At 43.8% G+C, this 25,998-nt stretch overlaps 1 pseudogene; it reads left to right on the forward strand.

Moving 5' to 3' along the window:
* The first annotated feature begins 4,569 nt into the window (after positions 1-4,569).
* Positions 4,570-25,998, forward strand: part of LOC123359745 — a 57,971-nt pseudogene continuing 36,542 nt past the window's right edge.

The following is a 25,998-nucleotide window of genomic DNA, read 5'->3' on the forward strand; positions in this document are numbered from 1 at the left end:
CATATACTGCAACTGTATCAACTGTGAAAGAGAAAATGAGGATTGCACAATGGTAAGAAACATAGTATTGAATGAGAAATATATGCCATAAACTGGTTAAGGATCATGATTCCTGTAAAAATTCCACAACAGTAATCATTTTCTTCATGCTGATAGTCATATATTAGGTAACGCTCCCATGTGGAAGGAATAGCATGAGTGAATGCTAAGTATGTGTAACATTATAACTTCTGTGATTTCATTTCTTAATTGTTACTTATCAAAGGTCCAGTGTGATTCTTGCAAGAGGTGGGCACATATACCCTGCATTACAGAAGGAACCAATCAAGAAAACCTGACAGATGAGAAGAAAGAGTACAACTGCAAGAAATGTGCATAGTTCACTTCATTACCCCCCAAAAAAAACCCAATAGAAAAACCCATAGTTTAAATGCCTCTTGTTCAAAACATAAAACTATATTTCTTTGGGTTGCATTATGTATAATCAGAATTTAATAAAACGTGTTTTTACTTGAAAAAATTATTCTCCGTATTTGTGTCCATATATATAATGCAAATTATAAAATTATAAAAATAAATTTAAAAAAAGAAAGTGGTCTCATCATGGGCATTCTCCATGCCCCCAAACCTTACCTCCCTTTTCACGTATTCACACGCAAACAAGGGAAAGCGCGCACCTCAATCATCCAATAGGTCCATTTGGCACATTAGCCAGGAGGAAGCAGATCGTGAGCGTTTACGACCGCAAACCCCATCCCTCCAGATTTGCAACCATCCCCGGACCAGTGACAAGGGCACAACCATCCCCAGACCAGTGACAGGTGCACAACCATCCCCGGACCAGTGACGGGTGCATAGGCAGCCAAGTCATTGGAAATAATCAAGGAGGAAGCCAGTGGAAAAAATGAATGGGGCCACTCTGGTTATCACCTTGGGGTCGGGGCGTCCTCTGTACCCCCAAACCTTATCTCCCTTTTCACTTATTCACACTGTGACGAGGCGGTTCTGGCGGGACCAAACTGAGAGTGCCAATTCAGGACAAATTGCTCAAACAGGGCAGTCACAGCCCTAGGCTGGGGCTTTTCCACCTCTATGGCAAACCAAACCAGCCAGACAAAAAGGACTTTGGTTACACCCCACTGGCTAACACAAGTCACATAAGCAATTTCCTTAGACACTCCAGTCTCCCAGTATCACCACCAGACCCACTCATCCTGGGGATGAATGGTTATGAAAACCAACACCCCAATAAAAGAAAACGGTTCTCTCGATCCCAAAGGACCAAGCCGCAGACCCAGGTCAATATACACATCAGATCTTACCCACAAATCACGCTGTTACCAATCCTTTAGAATCTAAAATCTAAAGATTTATTCATAAAGGGAAAAAGGTAGAGATGAGAGCTAGAATTGGTTAAATGGAATCAATTACATACAGTAATGGCAAAGTTCTTAGTTCAGGCTTGTAGCAGTGATGGAGTAAACTGCAGGTTCAAATCAAGCCTCTGGAGAACATCCCCTGCTGGGATGGGTCATCAGTCCCTTGTGTAGAGCTTCATTTCCTAGCAAAATCCCTCCAAAGGTAAGAAGCAGGACTGAAGACAAGATGGAAATGAGGCATTAGCCTTATATAGGCTTTTCCAGGTGTAAGAACCTCTTTGTCTTTACTGTGGAAAATTACAGCAAAATGGAGTCTAGAGTCACATGGGCAAGTCCCTGCATACTTTGCTGAGTTTCAAGGCATATCTGCCTTTTCTCCATGGGTCAATTGTGTAGCTGATGGTCCTTAATGAGCCATCAAGCAGGCTAGGCAGAGCTAACACCAACTTGTCTGCGGTGTCACCCAGAAGCAGAGCACAAATACAAAATACAGACAGTACAGAGCCAATACGTATAACTTCAACTACAAAATGATACATACATATAGACAGCATAATCATAACCAGCAACCCATAACCTGGTCTTAGACACCTTATATGACCCCCTTTACCTAAGATTTGGTGCCACTGCAGGACCTTGGTTGCAAACCATGTTCTATATGGTCCCAGTTTATATCAATAACGTCACACACACACAAAACAGTGAAAGAGCGCGCCTCACTCATCCAATAGGTCAATTTGGCACATTAGCCAGGAGGAAGCAAATCGTGAGCATTTTCGACCACAAACCCCATCCCTCCAGATTTGCAACCATCCCTGGACCAGTGACAGGTGCATAGGCAGCCAAGTCATTGGAAATAATCAAGGAGGAAGCCAGTGGAAAAAATGAATGGGACCACTCTGGTTATCACCTTGGGGTCAGGGGAGTGCTCTGTACCCACAAACCTTACCTCCCTATTCACGTATTCACACACAAAAAAGTGAAAGAGCATGCCTCAAGCATCCAAAAGATCAGGGTTCGGCAACCTTTCAGAAGAGCTGTGCCGAGTCTTCATTTGTCTCTCTCATTTAAGGTTTCGCATGCCAGTAATACATTTTAATATTTTTAGAAGGTCTCTTTTTATGGCTATAATATATAACTAAACTATTGTTGTATATAAAGTATATAAGGTTTTTAAAATGTTTAAGAAGCTTCATTTAAAATTAAATTAAAATGCAGAACCCCCCAGGGCCCTGCAATAGGTCAATTTGGCACATTAGCCAGGAGGAAGCAGAATATGAGTGCTTTTTACCACAAACCCTGTCCCTCCTGATTCGCAACCCCATGGATCAGGCGGCAGCAAGTCCTGAGCAGGAGCCCAGATGGTTACGTTGTGCGGCAGAAACTGCAACTGGTTGCAAAATGGGAGGGTTTTGAAATGTGTCGTCGCACCGGCCCTCACAGAACATATTAAAAATCCCCACTCCAACTGGTAGTATCAAAAAGGAACCGCAGGATAGACTATGCATGCACACTAACTTTTTTCCACCTGGTGACAGTACATTGTTAGTGTGGTGTAAGGCTTCCACATCCGCTGCCCTGCAGTTTTGTTCTGCAAATAAATAGAAGTCATCAGCACTCTCACCATAGGCACTTACAGGAGTAAGAAAGAAAAAGAGTAAGAAAGACAAAAATGCCAGCAAACGGGCTTTTAGAGGGTTTTTTTCCAGAGCGATTGGCAATACCACCCATCAATTATTTACCATTATTTTGTCCTGTAAACGTCAAGCAGATACAATTAAACCTGCTCCAGTTTTTAAGTAAGAGTTGTTAGACTTGACATTATTGACACAGAATATTTTGTTTCTACTACTAAATAATCAAGTACGGTAATTGTGCAATTGGTCTTAAATGTCACTCCATTAAATACTGTTTTGCTCTGCATGTAGGTGTTTGATGTGTAGTTACACCCCTTATTAACACCTGAGAAACTACAAGTGACAGCTGTCTTCAGAATCAAAGAATTTGTATTCAAATACTGCACTGTAACCAGTTTATCTGCTGTCCAATGGCACAAGAGTGAATTTTTCTAATCCTCAAAAATTTTCATCCAGGAGATTTTCACTTCCTAAATTGGCAAACAAAACACGGCTTTGTTAATATTTACCACTTTAGACCCAACTCCTGCAAGACACAGAGTCCCTATGAAACTACTTAGCGTTTTTGGCTGAGTAGGGACTGAAGGATTGAACCCCCAAAATGCCACATTTTATTTATAGTCATATATAGGCACATCGAGGAAAAAAAGCTCTAAATAATCAATATGGACTCAGCCTAGCAAGAAATCCCTTCTCTCCCTGGGGTTGGCTGAAGAACTAGAGAGCATCTGTTTCCAGTATTTTATTTATCTTTTAGTCAAAGAACAATCCATTTCAAGAAAAAAAAGCACAGATACACATATGGCCCCTGAAGCTGCACATGAGGAATTTTCCATGGGAACAGTGCCACTGAGTTCAATGGTTTGCAGGATTGGGGCCTCCAAACATAAACAAGAAAGCCAAATGCTTTTTTCTATCTTGCACTACATCTACAGGAATCTAGTAAAGCAGCTACATGTGCATGCATGTTCTCCTCGCTGCTGCCTCCTTGGCTAAGTGGAACTGAATTGGCAGCAGCTCTGTGGATTAGGCAGAAAAGGAGCAGAAGCGCCTTTGCACCTGCTACGAAGCAGATGTGAAAGGGGACTATAACCACCCCCCTAGGCCAAAGCAGAGCACCTCGGAGTGGCATTCCAAGGAACTACAGCCTGGGACGGGCTCTGCGGTTCAAACTTGATTACATTTTGATGCATTCCAGCAGGCAAGTTAGCGCACATGTGCAAAGCAGCCCCCAGCTAGCTTCTACTGCAGGCGCAGGAAACACTCCTTGCTTGGAGCAGCCAGCGCTGCCAGGACTCGGAGAACCAGCCCCCCAGCACCGAGAGCGAGCTCTGGGTGCTTGGTAAACTCCCCCAAGCAGCGCCCTGGCTGGGGCTTCGCGCACCGACTGACTCCGGGGCTCGCTGGCTGCAGCAGGGCTCCCGGGGAGCCACGTGAGCGCAGCGGCGCCTCCCCTCCACGCCAGTCCCCGGGGCCAGCGCAGCCGCCTCGCCCGAGGGCTCGCCGGTCCCCGCGCGCTTGCCCGGCACACGCAGGAGTTCCCCGCTCGGAAGATGCAGCCGCTCTGGAAGAAATACTTCGGCCACAAGTCCGTGCACGAGGTCGCCATGGACGCGTATCTGGCCAGCCTGGGGCTGTACGGCAAGCTCACGGCCCGAGACGCCTCCTGCCTCTTTCGGGCCGTTTCCGAGCAGGTAGCAGGAGTTTCACCCCCGCCCCCCCTTGCGGGCTGGGCTTGTGCCTGTGCCGCTCCCCCGGCCCTTCCTAGCAGCCAGTTCATAACTTCGCCTCTCCCTGCCCCCACGTTTCTGGGCCCCTCTCTCCTAAACAGGGGCCGCTCAGCTTGCAAGTCCAACCCCACTTACTTTCTTGGGTTGGGGTTGGCTGAGGTAAGGCCCCATTTGGATTTTGAAGCAGAGCGGGAGCTGGGTTAGGCTGCAGCAGTATAAAGTGACAGGGGTGCCTGTGGCACCTTGTAGGCTAACAGAAGTCTTGGAGCATAAGCGTGCGTCTGACCAAGTGGGTGTTCACCCACAAAAGCTCCTGCTCCAGGACTTCTGTTAGTCCAGAAGATGCCACAGGACTCTGTGTCACCTGGTATTTTTGGCTTTGAAGTATCCACCTTAGAGACATCTTCATCTTTCTCTCCATTCCCAAAGCTGGAGCAGCAGGAGTTGCATCAAAGTTTCCAGTTTTGGTCTCCCTCTTACAAAATGGGGGTTGGTTCTAGTTTTGCAAAGTGAGCTGTAGCTAGGGTCTAGTTTACCTTTTCTCCCAGCTGCCAAAGGTTGGGGTAAAGGGTTGCATTTGGGCTAATGCTCTACCAGTGGTTACCTAATTAACAATCATTGATTTTCCTTTAGCAAATTCAAATTCTTCCCCTTACAAATGCATGGACAAATAACAGAAGGCACAGATGTGTATCCAAAAAGGGGGGAGGGATAGCTCAGTGGTTTGAGCACTGGCCTGCTAAACCCAGGGTTGCAAGTTCAATCCTTGAGGGGGCCACTTAGGGATTGGGGGCAAAATCAGTACTTGGTCTTGCTAGTGAAGGCAGGGGGCTAGACTCAACAAGGTTTCTTCCACTTCTAGGAGATAGGTATATCTCCAATTATATATATATATATATATATAAAGGTTCTATTTATGAGTAGCTTATAAAGGGTTTTATTAAATGATTAATCACTTTCTATAGACTGTTAGTTGTAATTGACCTATAGACCTGTTGGACTGTCTATCACAGCCATTTGCAAACTTTTGTACTGGTGACCTCTTTCACATAGCAAGGGCCCCCCTTACACATTAAAAAACACCTGTTTATATATTTAACACCATTATAAATGCTGGATGCAAGTTGCTCAGGCATTGGCTTCCACCTCAGGTGGCAGGGCTCAGGCCTTCAGCCCCATTCAGTGGGGCTTCAGCTTCCTGCCCTGGGCCCCAGTGAATCTAACGCTGGCCCTGCTTGGCGGTCCCCCTGTAACTTGCTTACCGCCCCCCAGCAGGCCCTGGACCCCCAGTTGAGAGCCACTGATATGAACTATATGGAAAAGGAGCCTTAGTGTAAAAGTACAATTTAAAATGAGCTGCAACCCTTTCGTTTCAGTGCCTTTTAACACCTTCTCTATTTTCTAGGTCTTTTCTTGTCAGATTCATCACAGGGAAGTCAGGAAGGCTTGTGTTTCATTTATGAGGGAAAACCGACAGAACGTTGAGGTTGTAAGTAGACTTGTGTTTATGAGATGCAACGTTTTTTGTGTAAACTTAAGAAATAATGGGGGTGTTTACACATCAACGTTATTTACATAGATCTGTGCACTGAAAACCTACATGGCGCTGTACTGTGTTTTGTTGTTAGTGTCTATGTTTTGACTAAGCACAGGTTTAAGCTAGAGAAATTGAGGGGAAAATGCTTGCTCATTTGCCTTGCTCTGTATACTGTCCATTAGTTTCTAGTCAACTTACATTTGTTTTTAAACCTTGGAAATATATGGCACAACATTTATTTGTAAAAGATAATATACATTTATTCTAAACCTCTGATCTCTCGCTTTAAGGAACTGTGATTACAGTACCATATAGACATTAATAAGCTGTCTTGTGAAACTGAATCTTCGTGTGTGTGTGTGTGTGTGTGAGACAGACATTCTGTTTTGAAGTAAAACATGCATCTGTAAGAAAAGTGGAATACTGCACGGCTCTTAAAGCACATAAAACACCATGGTTAAATGTCACTGCACACTTTCAGTGGATGACCACTATTTTCACCCAGCGAAGACTCTACTATAACGGAAGTGGTAGAGGTCTGTGGTTTTCATTCAGAAGATCACAAATTCAACCCCTGCCAACAACTGCGGTGCCTTTATATACCTAGCCTTAGTTTGTTACAATACTACTGAATATTCAGAAATGTACTTGTTGCTACTGATGGATCAGTGGTTGTCAGCAACAGGTAAACTTACCAGTATAGACAGGTCCTGTGAATCCTTTGAAACAACTTGGTTCTGGAAGAGCATTCTGAACACTCTACTGGCTATCAGAGCTCTAATTCATCCCTGCATCTTAAGGGATCAATTCTAAATGTTTTATCCACAGAACAGATGTTGAAAGCAATAAACTCGCTTCTTTAGTATTGTAATACTGTCCAGTCTTTCACATCAAATGATTTTAAAGTGCTTTGTACACTGTGGACGTGCCCCACATAATGACAGGTGTCAGAGTAGCAGCCATGTTAGTCTCTATCCGCAAAAAGAACAGGAGAACTTGTGGCACCTTAGAAACTAACACATTTATTTGAGCGTAAGCTTTCGTGGGCTACAGCCCACTTCATTGGATGCATAGACTGGAACATACAGCAAGAAAATATTTATACATACAGAGAACATGAAAAGGTGGAAGTAGCCAGACCAACTGTAAGAGGCCAATCAATTGAGATGACCCCACTTAAATGCAGCTACCCTTGGGGTGGAGGGAGACATCCAGCTGGTCTCAGAACATGCTGCATAATAGTGAGATAAGAGATTTTTTTGGTGACAGGCACAAGTGCCTACTCACAATTATTGCTGTGCTATTTTAACTTCCATACAGAGCAGACAAGATCTTTGTCTTATCCAATAAAAGAAAAAGACAGTAAATCTATGTGGCATTTAATAGATTGGCTTCAGGGAGAAGGGCTGGGGTGAGCAATGCTATGTATTTGCACTTGTGTATTTTAGGATATCTACCTTCCCAACCTTAAGCTATCCGTTTTCAACTTGAGGAACAGATATAAAATTAGATAATAGCTAAAATTGTTACCCTGCAATTTAAAAACAAACATGCTTGAAAAGTCACTTTTGCAATGCACTGCATGGGAGCAGGTGGGGCAAATTGTTAAAATTAAACTATATTCAGACCAAAGTATTAGTCCCAGATAACCAAATTGTACATTTAGTTGTGCATGAGATATCTGTAGAAGCAGCAAAGAATCCTGTGGCACCTTATAGACTAACAGACGTTTTGCAGCATTAGTCTATAAGGTGCCACAGGATTCTTTGCTGCTTCTACAGAAGAAGACTAACACGGCTACCCCTCTGATACATGAGATATCTGGACCTTCCAGACCTCATGTTTGACACAAGACATTCCCATGTGCTTCCTTAATATGTTTGAGGAAACACTGCTATAATTCTGACTTTGACTTTTTTTTTTCTGTTCGATCTAGTGCAGGGTTTGGCAACCTTTCAGAAGTGCTGTGCCGAGTCTTCATTTAGTCACTCATTTAAGGTTTCGCGTGGCAGTCATACATTTTAATGTTTTTAGAAGGTCTCTTTCTATAAGTCTATAATTTATAATGAAACTCTTGTATGTCAAGTAAAGAAGGTTTTTAAAATGTTTAAGATGCTTCATTTAAAATTAAATTAAAATGCAGAGCCCCCCAGACTGGTGGCCAGGACCCGGGCAGTGTGAGTGCCACTGAAAATCAGCTCGCATACTGCAGGCTGCCTACCCCAATCTAGTGCATATAGATAAAACAGCTTTTCAGCAAGAAGTTACCTCCTTTACTAAGCACATACCTATGCAATTGTTCCTAAATGTGGGGGGCAAGGGAGAAATCATTCATGATCAGGAAGGCTACTTACTTGCCTTATGAATCTGAAGGCTGTTGGGCTAAGACCACTGCCTATATGTTGACCAATATGGTCTCATTGTTTCTTTGTACTCCTTCCTCCCCCAATTAGACAACAGATGGATATAGACTTGAATTGTAAGCTCCTTGGAGCAGGGCCCATCTGTTGTTTGTACATTGCCAAGCACAATGGAGTCCTGAGCCATGACTTGGTCCTAGGCACTATGTAATACAAAAAGAAAAATATTTTCAGTTTTCTTCTAAACTCTTTAAATACAAAGTGCAAATTCTGACTCTTAATGTTTCCAGCAGATTGAATAATGATATGCATCTAATTAAATCAATTCTATCTTTTCTTTTTAAGTATGTGGAAGGATCATTTGAAGAATATCTGGAATGGCTGGGAGATCCAGAGGTAAGGCCAGATTCGTATTCCTGAGGCTGAGCCCAAAAAGCTCAGGATGTTTGCTAGAATGTGGGTTTGAATGTTGTTTCTGTTGTACCTCAGTCCTGCTGTCAGATCCACATGCACCTGAACAGAGCTCTCTTGATTTCAGTAGGACGTTGCGTGGGTGCAGTAGGACTCCAGATCTGATGGCAGGATCAGGGCCTTGGTTCTTGCTTGTGGGCAAAAGAGAGGCATTGTCAAACCACAACAATGTAATTTCAGCTGAGGGAACCAAACTTTGGTCCTGTCAGCCTGGACCTTTAAAAGGCTGTTCCAAAATTGGGTGCATAATTCATAGCAAATGTTTGACAAATTTTGCATTTTTCCCAGTTTTTGTGGGGGAACCCTGCTTTCTTACTGTAGCAGGGTGGTCACCCGCTCCTGCCTTAAAAGGTTTGGAACAGCCCCGGGGGAGCCTAAGGCTGGGCTGATGGGGAAGCAGCCACAGCTGGGCCATGCCCCAATCAGACCGTAGCTGGCCTTGTAAAAGGCTGTGAGCCAGGCACTCAGGCAGGCTCCCTGCAGGCTGGGAGAGAGCAGGGCCCGGCTGATGGGATGGAGGGTGGAGCTGGGGAAGGAGCAGGTGGAGCTGGGGAGCTGAGGCCTGGTGACCTCCCAGGCTACAGGCCTGATATCAAGGCCTAAAAAGGTACTGGGTGGCAGGGGAAGACAGCAGGCCCGAACCCTCTTGCCTAGGATGAGTGGCTTGTACACTGCAGTCTGCCGTGGGGGCTTGGTGGTGACTGGCAGTAGCCCAGACTAAGGCAAGATGGGGATAGTGGGTTGGGGTTTCTCCAGGAAGGGGAGACCCAGAGGCAGAGTGTGGGGGGGGTTACTGCCAGGGGCAGCACCCCAGGGTAAAGGGGCACCGGGGTCTGGGAGGGACATGGAGGCCAGCGGCAACAGGACACCGGCCTGTAGCGGGTGCTCTGGTCTGGAAAAGAGCTAATTCCCAATGACCAGCAGGAGGCGCCGCAGGGGTGAGCACACCCTTTATACTTACTGTTTCTTTGAAGATTTTTAACTAGTGAACATGAGCAGGATACAACAGTATCTAAAGCAAATGTAGCATGTTTATCAAAGAAATATTTAAAAATATATTTGAGACTGCCTCAGGTCTAGCTAGTAGAGTTTAGCTGCAACTTTGCGCAGGATTATTGGGCCAAAACTTGAATACTTAATTGTCCCATGTCTGTGATCTTCTCTTCAGGAATCCTCATATTTTTACAAATTTCCAGATGCAGAAAGAATCAGAATTTTAAAAAAGATGGAACTTAAGTATTTTAGGGGTACATCATCACTTCACATTGATTCTCTCCTCCCACCCCTTGTTGGGTTTTCTTCAATGCCCACAAATATTTAAGGCAGCCTCTGAGAGGTTTTACACTTACCACTAACTTGTAAGGATTGAGGAGTAGACCCTTCTCCTTTTCACTATAAAACACTGTTATTGCAGAGGGAAGTATATTCAGATTTACTCCTTTGCGTAGGCGTGCGCAGCACATTTCATTAGGGTGCGCACCCAGGGAATTTTATTTTAAAGGCAAACATTTATTGAATACTCAATCATAAGGATGTTATTTTTATTCATCAAACAAACTAAAGAAACTAAAACTTAACTAAACTTAATTAAAAAAAAATTAACAACTAAACTTTACTTAAAATGAGACACAAAATACCACATTTTTGCTGTAGTGATAACCAGGCGTATACAAAGATGCAGTCAATTTTCATGATCTTTAACCAGATAATGAGCTAACCCAAAGTGACCAAAACAGATTAAGGTTTCTTCATCTTCCTGTCCTAGAGAATGAGCCGTCGCTCACCAGGTGTTATGGACTTAAATTCCTCAGTCACATCATTGTAATTAACTGACACAGCCAATTCTTGTTCATTGTACAAAATCATGAGTTGCGGCGCTGTTGGGACAGTGTACTTCTTAGTTTGTTTTTTACATGTGCTAGTTTCGAAAAGGCGCTTTCGCATGAACAGCTTGTCTGCTCCTTTTCTTCTCTTAACAACGAACTGATCCATATTTTAAAATTAAAAGGAGGTGTCATACGATTGAATTAAAACATAAAGCCACGGGCTTGTTATGCTATTTCAGTAGAGAACACGCGACAAAGATTACAAATACTGTAGACACTGTGCTGGGCACGCCTGACGCGGCCACTGATCTAGGTCAAAGAATTTTCTAGAATCATAGTCGGAGGGGAGGACCAATGGTAATGCGGTGCCACAGCAGTGGGGACGCATGCTGCGAGCGAACGTGAGCTTTCTATATAGAGTATCATGCGATTTAAATTAAAACGCAAAGCCATTTTTTTTGAGACATTAGGGCAGGCGTGGGCAAACTTTATGGCCCGAGGGTTCCAAAATTGTATGGAGGGCCAGGTAGGGAAGGCTGTGTCTCCCCAAACAGCCTGGCCCTGCCCACTATCTGACCCCCACCCACTTCCTGCCCCCAACTGCCCCCCTCAGAATCTCCGACCTGTCCTGCTCCTTGTCTGCTGACCGCACCCCCAAGACCCCACCTCCCCCTGCTCCCTGTCCCCTAACTGCCCTGACCCCTATCCACCCCCTGGCTGAGTCCTGACAGACCCCCGGGACTCCCACGATCCAACCCCCCGTTCCCCATCCCCTGAACGCACCTCTCCCCCGGCCAAACCTCTGCCCCATCCAACCCCCTCACTCCCTGTCCCCTGACTGTCCCCGGGACTCCCCGCCCCTTATCCAGCCCCCCGGCCCTGGCCCCTTACCATGCCGCTTACCCCCGCCTCCCCCCTCTCCTGGAGCCTCAGCGAACCATGTCCAGGAGCTCCTGCCGCTCGGCCCATCAGGGCTGACCACATGGCTCCATGCAGCAGGAGCTCACGTCCCGCCGAAGCCACGCTGCTGCCGCACTGTCCAGGGCTGCTCCTGGACATGGAGCGCTGAGGTGCCGGGGGATGAGGGGGGAGCCTCCCTGGCCAGGAGCTTAGGCGGGCCGGGCAGGACGAGCTTGCCCACCCCTGCATTAAGGTGTGCTTGGGCACACCCTGTACGCACGCCTATGCTCCTTTGTAGAACTTGGTTTGAGTCTTTTAGAGCTTTAAAGATAGGGGCTAAGAATTTTACACAGTAGTTAGAGCTGGTCAGAAAATGCTTTTAAAAAAAATCATGAAAAATGTTGACTAGCTGAATTAATGGTATATAGAGAACCAGTATAGCGTTCCAGGGACTGCAGGGCAGGCTCGGTGCTCAGCTCTACTCCATGTTTGATGAAGAACAGTTATTTTCGTACCTTCTAACATGATCTCAAAATATTTGTATACACATAGGGAAGGGCTGGCCAACTGGAAATAAGCGCTCTATCACTGATGTATAAGTAAGTCTCTTTCTTTTTTATTTTAAATTAAAATTAATTTTGTAATGGGCTTTGGATGCTTAAGGGTACTAGCTGTGGGGCCCAGAATCTCTTGATTAATAGATTTTTAAGGCTAGGAGGGATCATTATGATCATCTAGCTTTGAGGCCAGCTTGGCTTAGGAGTGACTGCCGGTCAATATTTATTACATGAATGGGTGGCTGCAGACCAATGCCAGGTAAAGAGGATCCCACGTCCTGAAATGTACTGAATTGGCATCCTAGGTAAGTCTCCCAAGAGGACAAAGACCTGGTGGCCATGGAGATTGAGCTAACCCCGACTACTGGAGGTTTCATTGCTGCTGCCCAGGCAATACTGGCTCTGTGAATTATCAGAGGGCTTTGGTCTCTAATGATGTCTATTTGGCATTTTTCATAACTATTAAACTCTTTTTTTTAAAAAAAAGTCTACGGTGAGAGACTTACTGATGGGAAGTGTGTGAAATGATGTGGAGTTGTGTGCACTGGAAACATCTAATGCTGGCTGTAAAAGTTAACTGCCAACACAAAAGTAAAACTCTGTGCTCGCTATATGAGGTGGCCTTGAAAATTCAGGAAGTGAGACGTGCTGCTCGGTGCACATGCCTAGAAATGCATTTAAAATAAATTATCATTTCAACTGACATGTGCATCTGCCGCAGGCACTGTCTGTCTTGCTAAAAAAAAAAATACTGCCACTTCTGGAGAAACAGTTTAGGAGTCTACTGGCAGAGACGCTAAAACACTCTGCATTCTGTTCCAGTCCAAAATGAACAATTAGATTTCTACAAGGTTCTAATGGCATCCTGTACTGAGGTTTTAACCCGTTCGGGAACTAATTTGTTAAGGGTTAATTGCCTCACTGTCAGAACAATCAGTCTTTAGTTATTGCTTAAATTTAATGTCGGCATTCACTTGTTAGGAAAAATATTCTGCTCCCATTCTCTCTATTAACCAACAGTGGATTCTCCAAATTATTCCTTCCGATATCTTCACAACAAGCACTTGCATTAAATGCCTGCTCTCTCTCAATTCTCTTGATTTTTCCCCTTCTTGCCTAGCCGAGACTTTATTCTGTACTAGAACCCTGGACGGCCACCCACTTGTGCTACAAACAATGGCTTTGAAGACAAGGTAAGGAAATGGGAGCCAATTTTCTACCCTCCCACTCCTAGATGGCTCTAATTTCACTCCATTCGAATGAGCTTGTCACTTCCATTTTGCTCTTGTAACTCCAGTGAAGTGTCTGCACTTTTTGCCCACTCAAAAAACAAAACCAAAGCTAACTTCAACAGGGGCTAGGGACACCATTCCTTACCCATCCTGGCTAATGTCCATTTATGGACTTAACCACCATGAATTTATCCAATTCTCTTTTAAACGCTGTTATGGTCCTAGCCTTCACAACCTCCTCAGGTAAGGAGTTCCACAAGTTGACTGTGTGCTGCGTGAAGAAGAACTTCCTTTTATTTGTTTTAAACCTGCTGCCTATTAATTTCATTTGGTGGCCCCTAGTTCTTGTATTATGGGAACAAGTAAATAACTTTTCCTTATCCACTTTCTCCACATCACTCATGATTTTATAGACCTCTATCATATCCCCCCTTAGTCTTCTCTTTTCCAATACAGTTCCCTGTGGCTATTTTTTATAATCTAGCTAGAATGAGACACTTGGATTTGAGTTGCTAATGAGCAAAGTGAAGGTGTCAAGATTAAACAAATATATGGGTGAAGAAAGGGCACTCTTTTCCCTCCCCCAAAAGTGAGCAGAGGAGATTTTTGGGGTGTATTTTTTTTTCCTTCCTGGATAGAAATTAATTAGCTTGATTTTTTTTTTTGTGGGGTTTGCATTATGTAAAGCGGTAAATAGTCTAAACCCACTTGAGGTTTTGACACAATTACAGGGTGTAGGGAAAGTTCTGTATTTAGCTTTTCCTCTAGTTTGATACTAGTGGGCCAATAAGTTTTTGCAGTTTGGGGATTTGAAATGTAAGAGTGATTGGCATTTAGCGTCTAGACCATTAGTTGGTCATAAGGTAGCTGACTCTCAGAAAAGTCTCTCATATTTGACCTTTAACAGTTCATGAGATGACTAAAGAGTATCCATGGGGGTAATAGACAAACTTATTTGTATACCTGCTACAATCTCTTCTATAAGGATCAACTCTGTTTCTAACACTCTGTTTGTATTTATACTAAGCACCGCCATTGTTTGGACAGTGAGTTAAAGCACTGGCCTTAGAATGAGTAAAGGAGTTGTAGTCTTGAGCTAGAACATGTTTAGTTTTCTTTGATTTCTTCCTCAAAGCTTTTTGTTTTTTTTCTTCAAGATCTTGCTGTGTTGTTCCGGTGACTCCCATTACGACTCTGTGTATACAAAACAATTTCAGGCAGATGCTGCTGTTTGTCAGGGTAAAATAACTCTCTTACTCTTTCCATTACAAATAGTGTATTTGAAGTACTTCTCAACATTGTGGTCTTTCTTGGGAGGAGAGGGGTACTGAAGGGAGAAGAAAGTGGAAAGCTCGTTAACCATTTTGAATGGCGTTTAGTGTAATTGGTATGTGGTGGAAGTCCACAATGAGCACATCCGCCACTCTAAGGTCACCTATCAGACTCCAGGTGTTCTTTGTTTTGACTCGGTGCCAGACCATTGGGTTCTGTGTGCTTTGTTTTCCTAGCTGTCTTGTACGAGATCCTGTACAAAGATGTGTTTGGCGTGGAGAAGGAGGAATTGAGAACTGCAGTTGACATGTTTGGAAGTGGGGCAAAAAGAACAGAAACAGTGCCTCTGTTGGCAGTGAGGATGCAAACTTTTATTGCCTTCCCAAGGAAGGGTCCAACACTTCATCAGAAAAGAGGTACTAGTTTAAAAACAAAATATCCTGTGAATGGTAACTGATCACTTAAAGGTGGGTTTTTGTTTTTATTTTGCGGGGGGGAGACTAGCCTACCAGTTGTTTTCTGAGCTGCCACGTGGAACATCTGCCTTCATTCTCCAATGTCCTGGTACCGAGCCAGAGTCTGAGCATATTGTAGAAAAAGCAGCATGCTTTCCCTGGGACTGGGAAGTGACGTGTGGTTGAGCAGCAACCTCTCCCACTGGCTATAGTCAACTGGCACTTTCTTACTGAACAAATCACAAGTAAGCAGAAACATTGGCTTCTTTTAGCGAGAAACAATTATGCTACTTTAATTCCTATTAGTATGGCAGCAGCAAGACTGCTAATACTATGAGAAAGTGAGCTGGATTCTATTCTGGCTTGTACATCGTTAACAAAACTATGCCCTAAGTTTAGGACCAAACCCTGCCCTCATTTGCAGTGCCACTGTGGAGCCCGTTTATTTCTGATGGGGTAGGAACCAATGGGATTGTACAGATGAGAGGACAACATTTGACCTTATTAATGGTGATGAAGTGCAAGCCAGAAAGAACTCAACTTAAGTTGCTGGCTCTGGCAGTTCTTAAACATTTTGTCACTTAAGGACTCCTTAACAAGGGTGTCTAAGATTTAAAAAAATAAAATAAAAAATAAGGGTGGGGGGACTCCATAATGCCCATGAGTGGAACAACTGAAGGAGTGTTCAAGTTTGCAGAATGGAATGGGGCTGACCTTTCCTTAAACATAAAACAGTGTTAGCTGCTATTGCATGAAAGACCTGAATTGAAGGGGTTGGAGTGCGGGGGAGAGCATTTTATTTACAATCAGAAAAAGGTTTAGTGTGTTTGAGTGTTGCAGGTGCACAACTTCATATTTGTACTACATTAAATAGTGTTCGGTTCTGGCTTGCATCTTATCACTTGATGGCACCATAATTCTTCTGTAAGGTCATTCAGCCACTTTGATCTTGTTGATTTCAGTGCTGGTCAGAAATCTTGCTTTGTATTTTGTAATCCTATTTTTAAATTGCTTAGAGAGGAAGACTGGGAAGGCAACAATACTGACAATCCACCTGAAGATAAACTCAGACAAGGCACTGAAGAGGCAAAGGTTTGGCAATTAAGGGAGAAGCCTTCAATTCTTTCTCATTAGTGTTTATGATACTGTGATTAAGGTTGAATCAGCCCTTCCTATTCTAAATGCTGCTGTTGAGGAAATAAAACAGGTGTAAATCCCCAGGCTTACATGTACATGTTTCGTTTTTAGCCCTGGTATTCTTTATCTCGTCTTCAAAATTAATTGTTGAGCCTCTCAGAAATAAGCTTTTTATGAGATAAGACTCTCTTGTTCTCTAGCTAGCTTAAAAACAAAATTTGGCAAACAATCCCTCATCTGGACTCTTACTTAGAAACCATCTAATTTATCTTATTTAATCTAATTTTATTTTAGGCACATGAACAGTGCTGCTGTTCCATTTTACCAGGCCTGGCTCAAAACACTGCTCTAGCTAACATTCAAGGAGCCTGTGTGTGTGTGTGTGTGTGTGTGTGTGTAATATATATTACACACACTCATTGACTTTGATTTGAAGTTGTGTGGTCAGCCGCTTCTGAACGTCAGCCCCTAGTTAGTTTCCTTACCTATTTTTACCTTGTCACTAAAAACTTTCTATCCTGAAATCATAGAATCTCAGGGTTGGAAGGGACCTCAGGAGGTCATCTAGTCCAACCCCCTGCTCAAAGCAGGACCAATTCCCAACTAAATCATCCCAGCCAGGGCTTTGTCAAGCCTGACCTTAAAAACCTCTAAGGAAGGAGATTCCACCACCTCCCTAGGTAACCCATTCCAGTTCTTCACCACCCTACTAGTGAAAAAGTTTTTCCTAATGTCCAACCTAAACCTCCCCCTCTGCAACTTGAGACCATTACTCCTTGTTCTGTCATCTTCTACCACTGAGAACAGTCTAGATCCATCTTCTTTGGAACCCCCATTCAGGTAGTTGAAAGCAGCTATCAAATCCCCCCCTCATTCTTCTCTTCTGCAGACTAAACAATCCCAGTTCCCTCAGCCTCTCCTCATAAGTCATGTGGTCCAGCTCCCTAATCATTTTTGTTGCCCTCCGCTGGACTCTCTCCAATTTATCCACATCCTTCTTGTAGTGTGGGGCCCAAAACTGGACACAGTACTCCAAATGAGGCCTCACCAGTGCTGAGTAGAGGGGAATGATCACATCCCTCGATCTGCTGGAAATGCCCCTATTTATACAACCCAAAATGCCATTAGTCTTCTTGGCAACAAGGGCACACTGTTGACTCATATTCAGCTTTTCGTCCAACGTAATCCCTAGGTCCTTTTCTGCAGAACTGCTGCCCAGCCATTCGGTCCCTAGTCTGTAGCAGTGCATGGGATTCTTCCATCCTAAGTGCAGGACTCTGCACTTGTCCTTGTTGAACCTCATCAGATTTCTTTTGGCCCAATCCTCTAATTTGTCTAGGTCCCTCTGTATCCTATCCCTACCCTCCAGCGTATCAACCACTCCTCCCAGTTTAGTGTCATCTGCAAACTTGCTAAGGGTGCAGTCCACACCAGAGTATCGTCTTGTAACACTGTTTTCGGATAGTGTTCAGATGTAAAATGGGGGGGTTATTTTTTTACTTTTATGGTAGCAGTGTCTGCACAAAGGCTCATGTTCCATAAACGTGTTTGGGTTCAGAGTAACAGTAAAGGAGCGGGGTCAGTTAGTGTGCACTCTGAACTGTCAAATGAGACAAGTGGTCCCTTCCTCTCCAGCTCTCCAGGGGCTTGAGCACTAGGGAAATGTTACCCGTTCTCCCCACATCTCATCTTACACACCAGAGAATCCCAAATCGTGAATGCAACACTAGGTTCACTTCGCTCATCACGGAAATTCAGTCCATTCCTTTCTGGGACTAAACAGGGCAGCCAGTTCCCAGTGTGCAACAGCACTATACAGACACTTTGGGAGTGATAAAGGAAGAATAACTTTTCAGAATTTCCCTGTCAGGGAGATGTAAGTAGATTACAATTATCCAGCTACATCCCATCCCGCCTTACAAAATGATCACAACTGGTCAGCATTTGGTGTTTTCATCTCTTCCATCAGCCAGGCTGGGCTTTCGACTCCCAGTACAGCTACACTGCCTGCTCCTTTTGGTGAGGTGCGGAGTAGATACACTGTACACACCTCTAGCATGGGTATTTCTAGCAGTGTAGACAGTGAGGCACCGCTTAGGCAAGTAGAGTGAAGACCTGCCTGAACCTGGTGTGTGTGTACTTGCACAAGCAGTGCTTCTCCTGTCTCTCTGCTCGCTGCAGGGAAAGGCTGCAGGAGCCTTTCTCTGCTGCAACGGCCTGCCAGAGCCTTTTCTCACAGAAGGGAAAGGCTTAGGCAGGAGGACGGTAGTGGAGACAGACCCTGGTAGTTCCCTCCTACCAGAGCTTTTCACTGACGCATGTAGCTACGTGCCACTGTGTGGATGCAGCCTGCTCTTCACTGATGTGTAGCTACACATACCCTACGTACCACTGCAGGTGGTATGCAGTGAAGCCATAGCCTCACTGCTGACTCAGACCTTTGCTACACTGGAGAGTTGCAGCGCTTGTGGTGGCTTTACAGTGCTGTAACTCACTCCCCATCCACACTGGCAAGGCACATACAGCGCTGTATCTCCCTGGCTACAGCGCTGCATGTACTCCACCTCGACGAGAGGAATAAAGAGAACAGCGCTGGTGCTGCAGCTCTGGGGTGCCAGTGTAAACAGGGAATAATCTTATTACGCTGTAACTGACCTCTGGAAGCTTCCCATAATGCTTTTAAGTAAAGATTACGCTCTTTGTTTTGTTGTGATGCCTCTGTTTGTTTTGTTGTGAACTCTGGGCTCCTGGAGCTGCATATCAAAAAAACAAACACAGCTCCTGTTTGCTGTGAATGAGCTCCCTTTGGAACGCCCACTGCTAGTGTTTGCTTGAAGAGAGAGGGCTTGAGGAGAGAAGCAGCATGGTGGGAGGGAGGGGAGTGGGGATCCATTTCAGGGAGGCTGCTTATCTGGTGCTTTCAGTGAGCGAGAGAGGGGTGCGGGAGGGGGTTGTAACTTGCAAGGCAGCTGCTGACAGAGTGTCAGCTCCAAAAATGCACACACTCTCTCTCTCTCTCTCCCCCACGCTCCCTGTCACACTCCACCCCACCCCCTTTTGAAAAGTACGTTGCAGCCACTTGAACGCTGGGATAGCTGCCCATAATGCACCGCTCCCAATGCCGCTGCAAATGTGGCCACGACAGTGTGCTGGCAGCTGTCAGTGTGGCCAGACTGCAGCGCTTTCCCTACACAGATGTACGAAGACAGGTTTAACTCCCAGCGCTGTACAGCTGCAAGTGTAGCCATACCCTCAGAAGAAAGGGACATCCTTTGTTTCTGGCCCAACATTTCTATATAGCATTGCTGCACACTGGTCCCAGAAAAGACTGAATTTCAGTGATGAGCAAAGTGATCCTCTTGTTGCATATGTATTTCGTAAAGTGCTTTTGGATCCTTTGTGCCTCCCAGATTGTCTTGCATGCCAATCTTCCTCCAGAGCCCGACTGCTGGCAGTCACATGGGAGTTGTCACTATGCTTTGTGGCATCCCAAGTTGTGGGGAGAGTGCAACGTTTCCCTAGTGTTCAAGCCTTGGAAGGGACTACTTGGTAGTTCAGAGTGCTCACACAATGATGTCCAGGAAAATACAGGAGATAATTCACTCATTTCAGCCTATAATACTTGAGTGCAATTCTGGGTAATGGGTAAAAAATGAACCGAGCTTAAGCTTTCACTTTGATCTCTTGTAGAACTTAAAAAAACTGATTACTTCATGTTTGCTGGGAGACGGTACTATGTAGGAGACAAGTGTCAGGTTAGTACTTGAAGCAGATTCAGTAATGATGAATGATTAAAGTTGCTTTAAATAAAGTATATTAAGTCATAAAACTATCTGAACTCATAGGATCTTCAGAGATTTCTTCTCTCATTATAGCTATTAAATATGATGGGGTCATCTGAATTATTTTTTTTTAATTAACTTTCTGTAAATTCAAAACTAGCACAAGATAGTACATGGGAAAGGCTGCTTGGAAGCTGACCAGGAACCAGTGCTATAAATCCTGAAAGTAGAGGAGTTTAAGACTGAACTCTTGAAATGCACAGACGCCACAGCGACTGGCACTGTATACAAACCTCAGCAGAATGGAGATGAAAGATGGACAATAAGGGTTTTTTACGTGCGTGCAGTGGGTCATGTTTAGTAGTTGAATCGTACAAGGCAGTTTTGGTTCTGACCTGTCTGCTCCCTGCCTTTGTTCCATCCATGAGGTCATCTCTTCTTCTTTTTCTTCTTGTTGTTTGTATCTGTTCCTGCAGTCTCTCTCCCTCTGCTGCCCACTCTTCTACTGTCTCTGTCAGGTAGGGCAGGGAGTGCTGGACTGAGGTATTCCAAGACTCTGAAGCTAACTCAGTGGTATGTGAGCAGCATGAAAACAGCTCCTATGTTACCAACCATTGGGGGGAACCAGAGCACCATTAATGTGTCACCATTTGGGTTTACCTACCCCCCCCCCTTTATTTCCTCCTCCAGGTATGTCTGGAGCCTGGGGTTAAGTACTACAGTGCTCATATCCAGGAAGTTGGACCTGATGACAACATGGTGGCCGTGTTCATTGAAGAGCTGGCAGAAAAGTGAGTCTGCACATACACACCTCTCTCCCAACAGGCGTTTAAATTGTGGCTGTCGGAATGTTTTGAAACTCTGGGTTCAGTTTCTCTTCAAAATATAAAATAAAAACCAGACCCCATTCCTTACCAGTTTAACAGCATGGCAGTAGCTACCATTCCACTGGTAGCAGATGGCAGGGGTAATACCTCTTGGATTTTCACTGAAAACATTCAAAGTATAATCTAACTACCATGCAGAAGAGTCTCCTGCTTGTTGGGCTGAGTTCATGGTGAACAATGAGTCTATACAACAGGGTTCTAGAACTTCTTAGGAGTGGGACTTACATCACAGCTAAATAGCAGGTTGGCTTTAGTCCTTGAAGTTCATTCTGACAACTCTCATTCAAGTTCTCTCCTTGCCCCTCCCCCTTAATTTGGGGAGTTTTGTAAATGCCATACAATCAATGTCATACCTCTAGCAAAAATGCCACTTGTTGGGACATCCCAAAATTACCTCTGATGATCTGTCTGGATTGTTATCTGTAAGATTAAAAAGCCCAACTCTGGTGCTATGTGCACGTTATAAGTGACAGGTATTGCAGTGTGCCCTTGAGTGAAAGAATGTGCAGGAGTTAAAGACTGGATTAAAGATAAATTAAAAACAATCCTGAGAGTAGCTAGCTAGTCTCTGAAAGCCAAGACAATGCTGGGATCCAAATTTTAAAAAGTAGGCGGGGGGGCATTGACTAGTGTACACATTTTACATTACTGTGCATGCTACTAGTGCTGTTCCGGGGATGATGCTGCTTCTGACACTGGATCTGTCTCTAAAGGATGGCGTTGCCATCAATGCAAGTTCCATGTCTATAGCAGGGGAGTCTTTTGTTTTGCCCTCATCTAGCTCTGAGAAATCTCAAGTAGGGTTACTATACGCATGGGTTGGAAGGCTAAAAAAGCTATATTTAAACTGTCCCCTGGCTTTGGCTAACACAGATGTACATAGTTTAGAAATGTATGTCTTTGTTTTTATGAGCTTCTTAAATAAAGAGAAGTCTGTTTAGTAAGAGCTGCTCACACTTGATGGCAGTGTTTTTTGTCTAACGTGGCACTGACCTGCATTAGCATGCATTCCTTGGGCACTACTTACACTAGTATTTTTCATGTAGGTATATTGTTCCATTGGCAAACTTTAAACCAGTGACACAAGTGACTCCTGACCCTGTCTGCAAAGGGGTTCCCAGTCAAAGAGGAGGAAACGATGAGGAAACGACTCATTCCCCATGGGAATCACAAAGTAAGGTCTTAAGGGAGGGGTTCGAATGATGAGTACTGGCTTGGCCTAGCCAAAATTGGGAGGCCACTCTGTGCGTACGAAGCTAATTAAACATTCTGCTCATCTACCTCTTAAGACTTAAATTAGTATTTTAATAAGATCACACATTTGGTTGCATTTTTCTGGGTGGGTGACTTCCCCCCCCCCAAACTCCATATGCAAATATTAACTTACAGAATTTCTTATGAGAAATTGACTAGCACTACTTTATAATCTGAATGTACCTCTGGAGTTTGTTGTTTCTCCATTTAAGGCAGTCACGTAGATCCGTACAGATGTTTAATTGGTCTAACTTCTCTTTTCCACTTGCACCCCCATTATTTTTTTTTCCTGTGCTTCTTTGAAATTGCAGGAATGGATATGAAATCATGGAAGAGACCGTTTAAGAGAGCCCATGGGAAAGAAGCTTACATGACAATGGCTTATAATCGGAGTCAGACAGTTCTTCCACCCTGGCTACAGCACAATGTTCCTTCAGGTCACCCTTCTCCATTTAATTACTCTCAAACTTCTGGGAATACAGCATCCTATGGTCACTACCATCCTCCGAGGCATGGCAGGGGATATAGAATGCCCAGGTATGAATCTTAATAAAGACCAGTATTCATTCCCTGTTCGGGCTCCCACAGCTTTAGCCCTAGCTAATCTTCAGCTATTTAATAGATGATTCTACAGGTGAGTTTCATCTGAGAGACTCTGTAGGCGCTTCTTGGTAGCTGGATATATATATATTGACTGGGAACATTTCACTTCAGGACGAAATGCAGAGATAAAATTTCTCGATACTTTAAATGACTGCTTCATGGAGCAGCTGGTACGGGAACCTACAAGGGGAGAGGCGACTCTAGATTTAATCCTGAGTGGAGCGCAGGAGCTGGTCCAAGAGGTAACTATAGCAGGACCGCTTGGAAATAGTGACCATAATACAATAGCATTCAACATCCCTGTGGTGGGAAGAACATCTCAACTGCCCAACACTGTGGCCTTTAATTTCAAAAGGGGGAACTATACAAAAATGAGGGGGTTAGTTAGACAAAAGTTAAAAGGTACAGTGACTAAAGTGAAATCCCTGCAAGTTGCGTGGGCCCTTTTTAAAGACACCATAATAGAGGCCCAACTTCAATGTATACCCCAAATTAAGAAAAACAGGAAAAGAACTAAAAAAGAGCCACCGTGGCTTAACAACCATGTAAAAGAAGCAGTGAGAGATAAAAAGACTTCCTTTAAAAAGTGGAAGTCAAATCCTAGTGAGGCAAATAGAAAGGAGCACAAACACTGCCAACTTAAGTGCAAGAGTGTAATAAGAAAAGCCAAAGAGGAGTTTGAAGAACGGCTAGCCAAAAACTCCAAAGGTAATAACAAAATGTTTTTTAAGTACATCAGAAGCAGAAAGCCTGCTAAACAACCAGTGGGGCCCCTTGACGATGAAAATACAAAAGGAGTGCTTAAAGATGATAAAGTCATTGCGGAGAAACTAAATGGATTCTTTGCTTCAGTCTTCACGGCTGAGGATGTTAGGGAGATTCCCAAACCTGAGCTGGCTTTTGTAGGTGACAAATCTGAGGAACTGTCACAGATTGAAGTATCACTAGAGGAGGTTTTTGGAATTAATTGATAAACTCAACATTAACAAGTCACCGGGACCAGATGGCATTCACCCAAGAGTTCTGAAAGAACTCAAATGTGAAGTTGCGGAACTATTAACTAAGGTTTGTAACCTGTCCTTTAAATCGGCTTCGGTACCCAATGACTGGAAGTTAGCTAATGTAACGCCAATATTTAAAAAGGGCTCTAGGGGTGATCCCAGCAATTACAGACCAGTAAGTCTAACGTCGGTACCGGGCAAATTAGTTGAAAGAATAGTAAAGAATAAAATTGTCAGACACATAGAAAAACAAACTCTTGAGCAATAGTCAACATGGTTTCTGTAAAGGGAAATCGTGTCTTACTAATCTATTAGAGTTCTTTGAAGGGGTCAACAAACATGTGGACAAGGGGGATCCGGTGGACATAGTGTACTTAGATTTCCAGAAAGCCTTTGACAAGGTCCCTCACCAAAGGCTCTTACGTAAATTAAGCTGTCATGGGATAAAAGGGAAGGTCCTTTCATGGATTGAGAACTGGTTAAAGGACAGGGAACAAAGGGTAGGAATTAATGGTAAATTCTCAGAATGGAGAGGGGTAACTAGTGGTGTTCCCCAAGGGTCAGTCCTCGGACCAATCCTATTCAATTTATTCATAAATGATCTGGAGAAAGGGGTAAACAGTGAGGTGGCAAAGTTTGCAGATGATACTAAACTACTCAAGATAGTTAAGACCAAAGCAGACTGTGAAGAACTTCAAAAAGATCTCACAAAACTAAGTGATTGGGCAACAAAATGGCAAATGAAATTTAATGTGGATAAATGTAAAGTAATGCACATTGGAAAAAATAACCCCAACTATACATACAACATGATGGGGGCTAATTTAGCTACAACAAGTCAGGAAAAAGATCTTGGAGTTATCGTGGATAGTTCTCTGAAGATGTCCATGCAGTGTGCAGAGGCGGTTAAAAAAGCAAACAGGATGTTAGGAATCATTAAAAAGGGGATAGAGAATAAGACTGAGAATATATTATTGCCCTTATATAAATCCATGGTACGCCCACATCTCGAATACTGTGTACAGATGTGGTCTCCTCACCTCAAAAAAGACATTCTAGCACTAGAAAAGGTTCAGAAAAGAGCAACTAAAATGATTAGGGGTTTAGAGAGGGTCCCATATGAGGAAAGATTAAAGAGGTTAGGACTCTTCAGTTTGGAAAAGAGAAGACTAAGGGGGGACATGATAGAGGTATATAAAATCATGAGTGATGTTGAGAAAGTGGATAAGGAAAAGTTATTTACTTATTCCCATAATACAAGAACTAGGGGTCACCAAATGAAATTGATAGGCAGCAGGTTTAAAACAAATAAAAGGAAGTTCTTCTTCACACAGCGCACAGTCAACTTGTGGAACTCCTTACCTGAGGAGGTTGTGAAGGCTAGGACTATAACAATGTTTAAAAGGGGACTGGATAAATTCATGGTGGCTAAGTCCATAAATGGCTATTAGCCAGGATGGGTAAGAATGGTGTCCCTAGCCTCTGTTCATCAGAGGATGGAGATGGATGGCAGGAGAGAGATCACTTGATCATTGCCTGTTAGGTTCACTCCCTCAGGGGCACCTGGCATTGGCCACTGTCGGTAGACAGATACTGGGCTAGATGGACCTTTGGTCTGACCCGGTACGGCCTTTGTTATGTTCTTATGTTCTTATATTTTTTACCCTTTAAACTTAGGGGTTCTGCCCGATTTACAAACAGGAACAACATGGTTGGCCCTCAGATACCATTGTACCCTGATCCAGGGAAGAGATGTTATCAGAGCTATGGCAATTTCTCCTATCTGTCCCAGTAAGTGAGTATACATTTCTTTACAAAACATTGTACTACAAATAAGTGGAAAATAAGCTTTTAAAATGGCATGATACTAAACAATAGGTAAATAGCACTTCTGCAAACATATGTAAGGACATTTCCAAAAGAAGTATAATTTAAGAATATTTCCATTAAGTTTTAACGCCCGTGTGTGTGTCTTGAT

This window comes from Mauremys mutica, unplaced genomic scaffold (assembly GCF_020497125.1).
Source record: "Mauremys mutica isolate MM-2020 ecotype Southern unplaced genomic scaffold, ASM2049712v1 Super-Scaffold_100186, whole genome shotgun sequence".
NCBI classification, from domain to species: domain Eukaryota; kingdom Metazoa; phylum Chordata; order Testudines; family Geoemydidae; genus Mauremys; species Mauremys mutica.